This window comes from Schistocerca cancellata, chromosome 1 (genome assembly GCF_023864275.1).
Source record: "Schistocerca cancellata isolate TAMUIC-IGC-003103 chromosome 1, iqSchCanc2.1, whole genome shotgun sequence".
Taxonomy (NCBI): Eukaryota; Metazoa; Arthropoda; class Insecta; order Orthoptera; family Acrididae; genus Schistocerca; species Schistocerca cancellata.
In genome coordinates this window covers 69,263,514-69,276,871 of record NC_064626.1, presented here as the reverse complement: position 1 = coordinate 69,276,871, position 13,358 = coordinate 69,263,514, and the positions used below count along the sequence as shown (strand labels likewise).

The 13,358-nt window shown below is 43.6% G+C and overlaps 1 pseudogene; it reads left to right on the top strand.

Moving 5' to 3' along the window:
• The first annotated feature begins 356 nt into the window (after nucleotides 1-356).
• Nucleotides 357-474, top strand: LOC126097467 (5S ribosomal RNA; annotated as a pseudogene).
• Nucleotides 475-13,358: the final 12,884 nt, after the last annotated feature.

Sequence of the window (13,358 nt, the reverse complement as noted above, 5' to 3'; positions counted from 1 at the left end):
GACTCTTGAGGAAGATTGGGCTCCCATTCGTCCACAGACTTCCAAACATCGTATTGAAAGCATTCCCAGCAGTTCAAACTGCCACAGAGACGAATGGTGAAAACTTCACGTATTAATGTACAATAAGAGGGGCCCAGATACTGTTGATGAGATAGTGTACGTGTCATGGTGTCATATTAGGTTCCGCTATCAAATCTCAAAACTGTATTGTGCCATCGGTCTTTGGCAATGTGTGAAAGTTGTGTCAACTACCAAATCGCAAATGCATTATTCTCTGTTACAGTTAAGCAACAAACAAAACTGTAGCACAACACTTCCTGAGAGCTATTTTAAGTTTTGCAATCGCATGTAATAGTTGCAACGGCCTTGCCGCAGTGGATACACCGGTTCCCGTCAGATCACCGAATTTAAGCGCTGTCGGGCGTGGCCAGCACTTGGATGGGTGACCATCCTGGCCGCCATGCGCTGTTGCCGTTTTTCGGGTTGCACTCAGCATCGTGATGCCAATTGAGAAGCTACTCGACCGAATGGTAGCGGTCCCGGTCAAGGAAAACCATCATAACGACCGGGAGAGCAGTGTGCTGACAGTGTGCTGCGGATCCTATCCGCATCCCCAGCAGAGAATGACACGGCGGTCGGATGGTCCCGATGTGCTACTTGTGGCCGGAAGACTGAGTGCATGCAATAGTTGGAATGAAATTATAAATAAAACACAGATACTTAAAAAATAGTAGTATAAACCATCACATGTATAAGTAAACCTTTATTTGCTACTGTTTCGATCACTCAGTCCGTCATTATGGGAAGACTATCAACAGGAGACCGAAAAATAGGATGTACTCATTATGTCCACCAAATGAGATTCACACAAATGTCAAAGATAAATACGGAAGTACTTACAAAGGCCAATACTTTAGATGGAAAAACAATTCATCTTTCACCTACATTTTTCGGAAGTCCTCAACCTTACAACGATGCTACACCTCCAACCATTATGTACATTGACGTTAAATAGCAACAGATTGCTGTTAAAATACGATATGATCAAATTTAAAGCAACTGTTATGGAAGCTGACCCCAGTTGACCGAGGAACAACACAGATCACATATTTAGTAAGGACTACAAAGAACACAGTTCAAAATAGTCCTGCCATTTTCAATGTCGGTTGACAATGAAGATACAACACAGATTACATATTTAGTACGGAGTACGAAGAATACAGTTCAAAATAGTCCTGCCATTTTCAATGTCGATTGCCAGTGAAGGTATACTCTGTCAGCTGCCAAAAGAATAGAAGCAATAAAGTATATGTTAGAAAACATCGTGTTCACATTGTGAGCTATGTTGTCAACCTTACTGAGTCTAGTAACGTATATGAAAACAATTTATGTCTTTGCTCAGGAAGTGTTTTATACAAGTAATGAAACATGTGAAATGAACCCAGTCTTAGGTGAATCCTAAATTGTCAACATAAATTTTAATAGCCTAACATATACATCGTGAAAATACATTGTTTATCTACAAGTTCTAAGTACATGGTTAAGTCGGAAATTAAGCAAATGTTCTCCAAATCTAGGCCCATGTTGGACATGGTTTTTAATGTTAATGTTTAATGCCTGGAGCTTAAATTTTAAAATCAGTAATTTGCAGTTAAAGTCTGTTATGTGTAACGACATAATCTGATAGTTCTCATATAAGGTCAGCACTGTGACTCTTATAACGTATTGTTACCCACTGAGGTAGATGAATCTCTGACATTTACAGTTTGTTTGCCGAGTCTCTTGCCTCCTGAGATTTAAATCCTTAACTACCAATGAACAAGGGACTAGCCTCTACTATTCTTATGAATATTTTATAACGTCTCGACGTGTACCGTCACAAAGGTCTATATTGTGTTCCCATTTACGAAGTATATGGTGTTTTATATAGTTACAGGTGGTACATATTGTTAATGAGTGCATGTGAACAGTTTTTATCCACTGTTGATACTTGATATGAATTATTCTTACATCTAAAGCTAGATTATTTTTCGATGTTACTGACTTCTGCCCATGGTCTAGGTTTTAGGATTACTATTGTATACTCATATTCCTTGTCAGACTATACAACATTATAATAGTGTCATCATATGACTATATTACGTTTCTCCCATGATAACACACATATACTTAACCTCATCTGACGTATCTCTGATACACTCCTGGAAATGGAAAAAAGAACACATTGACACCGGTGTGTCAGACCCACCATACTTGCTCCGGACACTGCGAGAGGGCTGTACAAGCAATGATCACACGCACGGCACAGCGGACACACCAGGAACCGCGGTGTTGGCCGTCGAATGGCGCTAGCTGCGCAGCATTTGTGCACCGCCGCCGTCAGTGTCAGCCAGTTTGCCGTGGCATACGGAGCTCCATCGCAGTCTTTAACACTGGTAGCATGCCGCGACAGCGTGGACGTGAACCGTATGTGCAGTTGACGGACTTCGAGCGAGGGCGTATAGTGGGCATGCGGGAGGCCGGGTGGACGTACCGCCGAATTGCTCAACACGTGGGGCGTGAGGTCTCCACAGTACATCGATGTTGTCGCCAGTGGTCGGCGGAAGGTGCACGTGCCCGTCGACCTGGGACCGGACCGCAGCGACGCACGGATGCACGCCAAGACTGTAGGATCCTACGCAGTGCCGTAGGGGACCGCACCGCCACTTCCCAGCAAATTAGGGACACTGTTGCTCCTGGGGTATCGGCGAGGACCATTCGCAACCGTCTCCATGAAGCTGGGCTACGGTCCCGCACCCCGTTAGGCCGTCTTCCGCTCACGCCCCAACATCGTGCAGCCCGCCTCCAGTGGTGTCGCGACAGGCGTGAATGGAGGGACGAATGGAGACGTGTCGTCTTCAGCGATGAGAGTCGCTTCTGCCTTGGTGCCAATGATGGTCGTATGCGTGTTTGGCGCCGTGCAGGTGAGCGCCACAATCAGGACTGCATACGACCGAGGCACACAGGGCCAACACCCGGCATCATGGTGTGGGGAGCGATCTCCTACATTGGCCGTACACCACTGGTGATCGTCGAGGGGACACTGAATAGTGCACGGTACACCCAAACCGTCATCGAACCCATCGTTCTACCATTCCTAGACCGGCAAGGGAACTTGCTGTTCCAACAGGACAATGCACGTCCGCATGTATCCCGTGCCACCCAACGTGCTCTAGAAGGTGTAAGTAAACTACCCTGGCCAGCAAGATCTCCGGATCTGTCCCCCATTGAGCATGTTTGGGACTGGATGAAGCGTCGTCTCACGCGGTCTGCACGTCCAGCACGAACGCTGGTCCAACTGAGGCGCCAGGTGGAAATGGCATGGCAAGCCGTTCCACAGGACTACATCCAGCATCTCTACGATCGTCTCCATGGGAGAATAGCAGCCTGCATTGCTGCGAAAGGTGGATATTCACTGTACTAGTGCCGACATTGTGCATGTTCTGTTGCCTGTGTCTATGTGCCTGTGGTTCTGTCAGTGTGGTCATGTGATGTATCTGACCCCAGGAGTGTGTCAATAAAGTTTCCCCTTCCTGGGACAATGAATTCACGGTGTTCTTATTTCAATTTCCAGGAGTGTATTTAAGGTGCTCAAATCTCAAGTAGTCAGTCATGATTATAAAGATGACATAACTGCATTGATTAAAATTTTTTACCATGACTTATACTACTCTGCTGTAGAACACATCCCAGCACACACCTGACTCCCTGACGCCTTGCTGCTGGACGCATCCTCCCCCGCAGGGGACTGTAGCTGGAGGAAGAGTGCTCTGCCTCTGCCAGCTGCCGGAACATAGACAGCGCCACGATGAAGCGGCGCCGCCTACCAATATCTTCCTGACCTACAAAGTACAACAAAACACCCACAGTCATGAAGCAGCTCGTAGCAGCCACGTACAACACTGCATACGCATGACAGAGGCAAGGGAGAGACAACAGCCATTTTCAGTGACAACCAATTAGGATGGTTAGACTCCTGTAGCTCCGAGCGAGGTGGCGCAGTGGTTAGCACACTGGACTCGCATTCGGGAGGACGACGGTTCAATCCCGCGTCCGGCCATCCTGCTTTAGGTTTTCCGTGATTTCCCTAAATCACTCCAGGCCAATGCCGGGATGGTTCCTTTGAAAGGGCACGGCCGACTTCCTTCCCCGTCCTTCCGTAATCCAATGAGACCGATGACCTCGCAGTTTGGTCTCTTCCCTGCAACCAACCAGTTAACTCCTGTAACACTGGATCAGGTGCATCGGCCAACAGGGAAGATTAGAAGCTCCCTCTAGTTTCAAAAATTTTAAGTGAACAGGAAGCCGATAATGGCTATGATACAAGTGCATGTCAAATATGCTTCAACTCCTTCCCATTTATAATGGATTAGGCCTTCATGGCCTGTTCAGGAGAAGTTTAGTTTAGTTTCAGCACCAAGTGTAACCCTTTTACGACTGTCGGAAGAGAGGCGATGATGTAAAGAAGTTGATGTTTTCCTGCAGTTCCTTTGAAGCATGGCAAAACCGCTTAGTGTATAATCTTCTGAAACTGAACATTCCCATGTTTTTGTAAGTCATGAAGATACTCAAGTATACAAAGTCCGTTTTTATTTTATGAGTGATGGTAATGTGTGTTTATGACGTTTGGTGTACTACCTGTGTCTGCATAAGCACTCTACTCTAGAGTACATGCCCCCAAATCGCCACGCAGGGTAGTTGCGCGGTCTCAGGCGTATTGTCACGGTCCGCGCGGCTCCCCCTGTCGGATGTTCGAGTGCGCCCTGTGTGTGTCGTCCTTGGCGTAAGTTAGTTTAAGTTAGAATAAATTGTGTGTAAGCTTAGGGACGGATGGCCTCTGCAGTGTGGTCCCATAAGACTTTACCACAAATATCCATAAATTCCCCCCCCCATTATTTTTGTAGTGGGCCAGTAGCGCAATGACCTCTACTGGGTGATAGGAACGATCTTCTTGTTTGTCAAGAGGCGATCGAGACCCCCGTTGCGCGTCTGGGCTTCGGCAGTTGGTCAAAGAGGCAGGAGTGACTCCAGAGTGTAGCGTCGTAGAAAGGTTAGGGTGACTCGCTGCACACAAATGTGTGTGCGAAGATAACAATGTCTATTATTCTCTTAGGTTTAACAGTTATATGTGTGTGTCCTCGCCCATGGCACGACCTCGCATGGCACCTTACTGTCCCTGCATCAGAGCGACATTTGTCGGTTACGCCCTGGCAATTTGTTCATACTGCTGGAAGGCAGGCTGCTAGCTCGACGAATGCCAACGCGACTGGACAGAAGTCAAATCGGCTGTTGCAAAGCGGCAGCGACCGGCAAAAGGGCTGAACAAGGCTCTGCAGCTGGGAAGCGGTCGCCAACGACGTCCTCGCACGGTTGTAGCCTGGTGTCCCAGATATGTGGAAGGCTATGGCATGGTCCAGAATCAAACTCTGGTCCACTGACTGGGGAGCAGCGGCTGGCCTCTGGCAGACCCAGCTGTTCGGTGCTGGGCGGTCGTCCATTCATGCCTCAGATCATGAGGTGGCGGAGTGGCTTCTCGGCAGGCGGTCAGCCAGCGGACGGCGGTTCGGGCCTGGTAGTGGTGGTGGTTGCTAGGTCATGAGTACGTCATCATCTGGCACAGCATGGATTACCTGTGCCGATTATGACGGCATCATTAAGACATAGTGTGTTTCTGCGGTGGCGCTGTCACACGTCTGGTATTGTAAAATGGACCTGCACCGGAGATGACCTACTGAGGTGGGCTTGGTATTCAAATACAGCTGTCTTTAACTGATCACGTGGAAGATGTAACACTGCCGCGTTACTAGGTCACTTGGAAGTTTCCGGAAAAGGAGCAAGTTTTCCAGGCCCAACGGTCATCATGTCGTCATGCAGGAGGAGGCTGTGTGGAAGCTGGCACAATGGAGGGTTTCTGTGTTAGCACGTCTTTGACCTCAGCTGTTGAAGCTATAGTAGAACACTACATCGTGGGTTCGGCCTGTTTCTTTACACTTGCACCATCTTAGGGGAATCTAGTCCACTGGATTCTTGTTGGTGAACTTATAACACTTCTGTTTGCTACTACTGTACCATAACCGCAATGCTAGAAACAGGTTGTGACATAAAACTATTTTGTAAAAGCAACTATGGCACAAAGCAACAGAGCAGTGTTACCCTCTGAGAGGAATTTTGTTATGTTGACCGTGTTGTTCCTAACGGAGGTGGCTTATCGGAAATGAAAGTCAGAATTACGTAAATATTTGAATAGTAACAAACAAAATTTTGCCTAGCTATACTGTTTATAGAATAAGGGAAACGGTTGCCAGCCTAATTAGGCAAGAAGAAGATTAACGTTCTCGTTTATGAAAGTAGGTATAAGTAACTATAATGGACAAACACAACCTAGACTTAGCCACACGCGAGTGCAATGAACTCTGACACACAAATGTTTTAAGATTGAAGCTAACAACTGGAGCAGCACAAAGTATTTGCTAAATTATAAGAGATACCGAAACACCCTATTACTTTCAGGCTTACATAAAGTGAATGGTCTTTATAACATTACTATTAACATGCACTTCTAATACACAAGCTACACAAACACCTAGCAAACATGAATATATAATGTTTCACAACTGCAGCTTTCTCACTTTTACTACAGCGAAACACAATACTGACCAAGTTGCAAGAAACTGAGTCACCTTTTAGAATTTACTACAGACAATAATGTGATCATATGCCTTATAAGCCTCAGTCTTAAGAACTTTTAATATTGAAGTTAGCAACAGCACTTTAAATAGCAGTTTTAATAGGAAACTTATTTTGAGCAAATAACATTTACTTTAACCCACTCTATTGCCACATTACCTTTAACTTTCTTTTTACTAAGTTCAAGAGGCATTAATTAGCAAAACTCTAGGCTTTAATTTCTTTTAGTAAGGACACTCGGATATCACTTTAGCTCAAACGGAGAGGAACCTGAGAGGTGTTATGATGAGGAGAAAAATCAAGGTAGGTACATAAATTCAGATACAAATTACCTTATATTTCAGCACATTAGCACGTCCATTAAGCTGATCCTTCACTGTACATCATTATAGTATTACGTTGCAATGATAGCGCAATGTGGTGGCAACTGCATGTTGGTAGGTGGAATTGTAGGCAGAATTGCTGGACTCTGTCATTTCTTGGTGGCGATGATAGATACAAACTCCAGAATAGTTCCAGCTATTTATCCATCCATCCGAGGCCTTGGAAAGAAGCAGGAAAAGCCTCTCTCGGAATCAGCACAATATGCATCTCTTACATGGCAGTGCTCGGACTCGTAGCTCGTCTCCGACTCGTAGCTCGTCTCCGACTGACTATCAGTTCCACCTTTTCTACATATGCCAACCACAATTTGCGCGCGCTACACAGTTCCGTTCCTGAGGGGAACCACTACACCATTTACATACAAACTAACTAAGAACCCTAAGTGAGGATCAGCAATTTACATAACAGCAACCAAATGCATTAAATAAAACAAAACATTTACACATATTGACATCTCTACAAAAAATTATTCACACAAAATTACAATCATATACAGTAAGTTTTGTTCCCTCCAAATGGGACAAAGAATTTTAAATTACAGATACACTACTTTGCATAGAATCAAATCACAACATCAAAGGTTTGACAAAGAAAAGAGTATACAATTTTATGTTATCGATTCAATCACACACATTTACAGAAGCACAGCAGTGTAACATTAAATAACACAAAAGCAAAATAAATCAGTACAGCATTAGAGCTATGGTGTTACAAACTGCCTGAGAGAGGATCATTACTATATTAAAACTATTTTTACACTTCACATTTTTCGTATGGTGTTCATAGTAAACACTCTTGAACAATCTTTCTCGCAAGGTGTCTTTTCTTCTACAGTCAGTTCACTCATTCACAACACAGAGTATTTAGTCCAGATTTTGCTTCCACTCTTTTTTTTAAATTAAATTAAAAGCTGTTGTTTCACGTCATAGTGTAGTTAATGGGGAATCGCAGCTCGTGGTCTCGCGGTAGCATTCTCGCTTCCAGTGCACAGGGTCCTGGGTTCGACGGGGTCATGGATTTTCTCTGCCTCGAGATGACTGGTGTTGTTGTGTTGTCTTCATCATCATCATTCATCCCCATTACGGTCGGAGGAAGACAATGGCAAACCACCTCCGCTACGACCTTGCCTAGTCAGTTTTGCGTGTCTCCCGCATCGTTCTCTACGCTCCTCGGAGTGTGGCACCTCACTATCATCATCATCGTTGGGGAACATGAAGGCATGCTATCACTGAAACCTTGCTAGTAATCCCACTTAATATTAGCATGCTAATGTTGCTAACTTCTGTTCCTGAGTTCATGCCTCTCCATGAAAGCATCATGTCAAAATTCGAATCTCACACATTCACTTAATATATACAACGAATTCCTCGCATATCTAATACAAAGAGCACGAATAAAAATTTTCATATGTCATTAACTTACGCCCTCGGTTAGCGTAAACAAACGATACCTTGCGCTCTCCGGTGGTCGAAACAATAGCCATGTGTTTCCTGACCTGTTCGAACTCACTTACTTTTATCTAAATGCACACTATCCTGTTTCCTTATCACTGTGACATAATAAATAATTAAAACTATCTCCTAAACAAAGGCATTAGTACTATCATTGTTATGGTCACATTCTCAGACCTATTGACTGTGAGAAACACCGTTGCTCTACAGTTCAATGAATCCATTATATCTTCATGACAAAGAGTTCCTAACAAGGACTGCATCCTCACTATACTTCAATAATGGACATATACCTCATCATGTTACATAATGCAGCTTAAGCATAACGTTAACCCCTCATCATAATAGTAGCATCTCATATGAAGCCTTAATAACTCAACTCATAGTTACCTCTGAATCCGAGAAACTAGTCCAGTGGCTCCGCTTCATGAACTCTCCGCTACCAAAGACTTACTTCTTGGGTCACAGTCGCTTTTCAGTTTCCCCCTGTGCCCTCGCTACCATCTCTGATACGTCATAGTATATCCTGACTCGTTCCCCCACAACGTATGATCCATAGTCTGAACCTCTATCGTGTGCAGATTTTCTGCTGTCACGCTTACTGTATCTGGATGGAGCTAGAACTGTTTAAAGACGACGTCACACATAACGATCATGTCGCATCGGTGTGATAACTCTACATATTGCTGGCTTGAGTCAGTGTCACATAATGCATTGCCTGGGTACCATAACCATTAGATATTTTTGCGAAACATGAATCATGTTCTACGTTGTCAGCGATGTACCATTGTTCACAACTACTTTATCAACTTTTTTACGTCTGGGAACTAAATAGTATTTACTGTCTGTGGTCCTGCTGGTTGTCAGATTAACAGACTATCTTATTTCGTAGAACACATTTTACTAAATACTCAAATTATTTCTCTGCACGACCTAAGCGTTTTCTAGTAAATCAAACACGCTAAGTTTCTGCTATTCACATTGATACAGTAGTCATTCCACGTAATATAAGTCTTATCTGAAGGTTCCATTAATCTGTAACTCTACTTTGCAGAACCATATCAGATACTCTAGCATAGAATACTAAAATCGTACTTCACTACTTACAACAATCCATACTTGTATTTACGTATTATTTACATTGTGCTAAGCTTTATCAGTACCCATGCCCTTCTTCGTCTCAACCAGGTGCTCTCCCCTCCCCCATTCCATCAGAATACCCAGGAAAACTACATCGTGGGATGCAGTGCATGGAGGTGACTGTACTGGTAAAGTGCACTGTGGTCATATCACAGACATTCATAGTTCATCCCCCGTGCTTTTACAAAATAATTACATTGCGCGTAACACACATGCTGCATAATTTTTCCGTTTATTGTTATTTCAGCCAGTAGACGTTGTTCAGTGAAACATGAAACAGGGAAACACATTTACTATGAATTTGAATTTTCTTTAGAAGTTGATGTTAAAGCGACGGTGTAAGAAATGATCCTCTCTTCTGTATTAATTTAAAAATAGTGATAAAAATGTTGACAGACAGCCCAGAAAAAAGTCACCTGAAGACTAGTAAACGCTTGAAAAACACTGAACGTGTCAGAGTAGACACCGACCATTAAAAATGGAGCACTGTACACTTTCACTAAATCTGGAAAAGGAACTACCCAGAGACGGTAAACTGTTGATGAAAAGAAAGGTGGGTACAGATGGAGGTAGGAGAGTGGTGGTATTGACGACTGAGGACGGGTAATGAGGTACAGGTGGCGGTAGGGGACAAGGAGAGAGGGGTGGCTGATATTGGGATCTATAAATTCGAAAGGATAATGGAGTGGGGAGCAACAGGGAAGAGAAAAAGGAGGAGATACGGCATGGGGAGAGGATGAAGATGGATCCCTTGGTGGTGGTGGTGGTGGGGACTGACAGTGTGGAGTGTTTCAGAGGTGGTAGGATGACTATATGTCGGAGTGGACATCTTGGTCTGGGTCACAGAGACATTTGAATTTCTTTCAGAGAGAACATAGAGGGTGTGTATATGGAGGGTTCGTGGGATGTTTAGCTAGAGAAGTGGCCGCACATTTTGATTGGAAAGGAGAGGGGACACATTAGGTTTCTTGAAATCGAGTTTGCGGATGGTGAAAGTTATTTAGAGATGTTTCATGTGATTGAGGAGAGATGGGAATTTGATGAGACGGTAAAGGAAGGTAAGTGGACGTGGAAAGTGAGATGGAAATCATGGCCTTCGAGGATATGGAGACAATTACAGAACTTGAGTGTGTCAGATATCCATGCAACATTTGCATAGGATAGGATAGGGCAGATCAGGGATTGTATGCTTTAAAGACAGTGTAGGCGTGTTGTCACCATGTCCGGTGACTTAGTAGTTTTAATGTATTTTCGGCCCTGTGTTCGGTATTTAATAGGCGAGGCTTCCTTGTCAGTTGCCGGTCGAAGATTAATCCAGCGTATTTTAGTGTGTTAGTGAGCTGCAAAGGACAGCAACACTTGGCTCTCCACCGTCTCGAAAACCCGATATTTTAATGACAAGGGTGAGTGGACCTTTTTACTGCGTCACACATGTCTGTGAATGCAGGAAGGACAGCTGTCACGAGGAGCCAGGAGCTGTGTCAGACGAGCGGCCCCGACAAGTGGTTACAAGCAGCGCCCTAGAAGTTATATCAAGAAGTCAAAGAGTATCAGGATAATGTTCCATGGTGTGTGGCGTCATGAGAATTGTTACAGAGACAGATGAAGCATGTGTTATATAGAGACCTATACGTTATGTCTTGGCTCTGCATGAGGCAGAACGTACGTAATTTTGTGACTGTTGAGTCGATTCTGACATTTATCTTGGAACCAGTTGCCTCGCTGGAGTTTGTAAAGTATAATTGTTACTTTGGGATGAGAGCAGAAAATATGTTGTTGTTCAATTGACAAGAGCCTACAAGTAACTAATTTATTTCAAGAATATAGAGCTGGTTAATAATATTCCCCTTAACATGATACAGTCTTTGGAGATGAATTGAACGGTGAGAGCAACGTAGCTGAAAAAGAGGATCGGCTGCACGCACAATGTGTATGTCAACTGGAAGTTACGTGTGAGTCGTGCAACCCAACACCGCACTGTGTCGTGTCTTCAAAGAAAGCGTTAGTGTAGCCCGTGGAAAGGGTAGTGGTATACAGATTTGCAAGGATGATGAGACAGGAGAGAGGGCATTCATAGAGTTGTCAATTGGTAATACGGTCGTGAACCAAGGATCAGGATGTACGACTGGGGTGTATGAAAGCTGCAGAAAATCGAAGCTGTGAGAGAGCGATTCTGAAAGAGAACAATGTAACACAATGAGAGAAAGACAGTCCACTGAAACGAGGAAGGAAGCTGCATAGAAGTAGGCGAGGAACCACCAGATATTGTTTCAAGAGGCTTTCAGAGAGGAACAGTGCTGAAGCCATATGCAGCGGACAGGCGCTCGGAAGGTGATATAGGAGTAGGCTGAGTTCAGGCCTGTGCGACAACAGGCAACAGTCTCAGCAGACAATTGTGGATAAGTTTATTTTGTCTAGTATTTGCTTGTATTAAAAGACTTCCCATGATGGATGAGAGTGACAGATCTGTAATTGTGAGAGAAGGGCATGAGCTTAACCTTAGTGTAAGTGCCAGTCAAATACTAACCCAGAGCAACGACATGTAGGGGGGATAGAAGGTAATTATGTTTCAGTTGTTTCATTCAGTTCATTTATGTTCAGATGTGGGGTTTCAATAAAATGTTTCAACGAATGTGTGGGTGAGAGCCCAAATTCATTCATCAATTGGCTAGAGGGTTTTAGTGATTCTAATTTAATGATGTTAGCTAATATGATGTAAATGCACAAAAAACTGTTGAAGCAGATGCCAAATTTACCAGTAATGCAGAATTAACAAGCAACTGTACAAGAGGAAAGTAAAAAAAAGAAGCTTGCAAGAAACGTTTGCTGCATTAATGTTTAGCATGAATAAAAGATTATAATGTAGATAAAAATATCGAAGAATAGATAGGAGCAAACAAAAGTTAGGCTAGTGAGCTTAAAATACACACTGACAACTTTAATAATAAAACTGATCAGCAATCCAGCGAACTCTAAGAACAGTCTGATAGCCTCAATGGTTTGGTTAGTGAACTTAAAAAGTTCAAGTTAGAAATTAATGTAAAAATAGAGCACGAAGTATCTAAGTTGAAGCAAATGTGGGAGAAAGATTTGCATTTGTTTAAACTAAGGTCGACGAAAGGGTTTTTCAGATTGAAAAAAAGTTGTATGAAGTCCGCAGAAAGTGTCTTAACCCAGAGTATTACAAAAATGGCTATTTGGAGCAAGCAAAGCTGCATCAAGTAAAAGAGAATGTAAATAAAATCCAGGAGAACGTTGCTGCTGTGGAATTTTTTGTATGAATTACCACAGAGCTTTGGGTATAAGATGGATTCCAGAAGCGATTTTTTTTAAATCTTAAAGGGGTGTGATCGTGTGGAAGTGATGAAATCTGATTTGGATCAGTTAATTAACCAAGTTGAGACTGTAGGAAGTAAACTACAAGAGCATGATAGTACATTGTCGAACGTAGAGGATAATATTAGAACAGATACTAACATTGTTGGATGTCATTTAGTGACTGAATCATATAATGTAGCTTGTTTTAACACATAGCCAATCTCCTCCTGCTCCTCTGTCTGTGCAGCTCCTCTTTACCCCCATCCACTTGCTCCTTCTTCCTTCGCCCATGTCCTCCATCCCCTCTCATTGCCAAGCTCCTCCCCCCCTCTCTTTGGA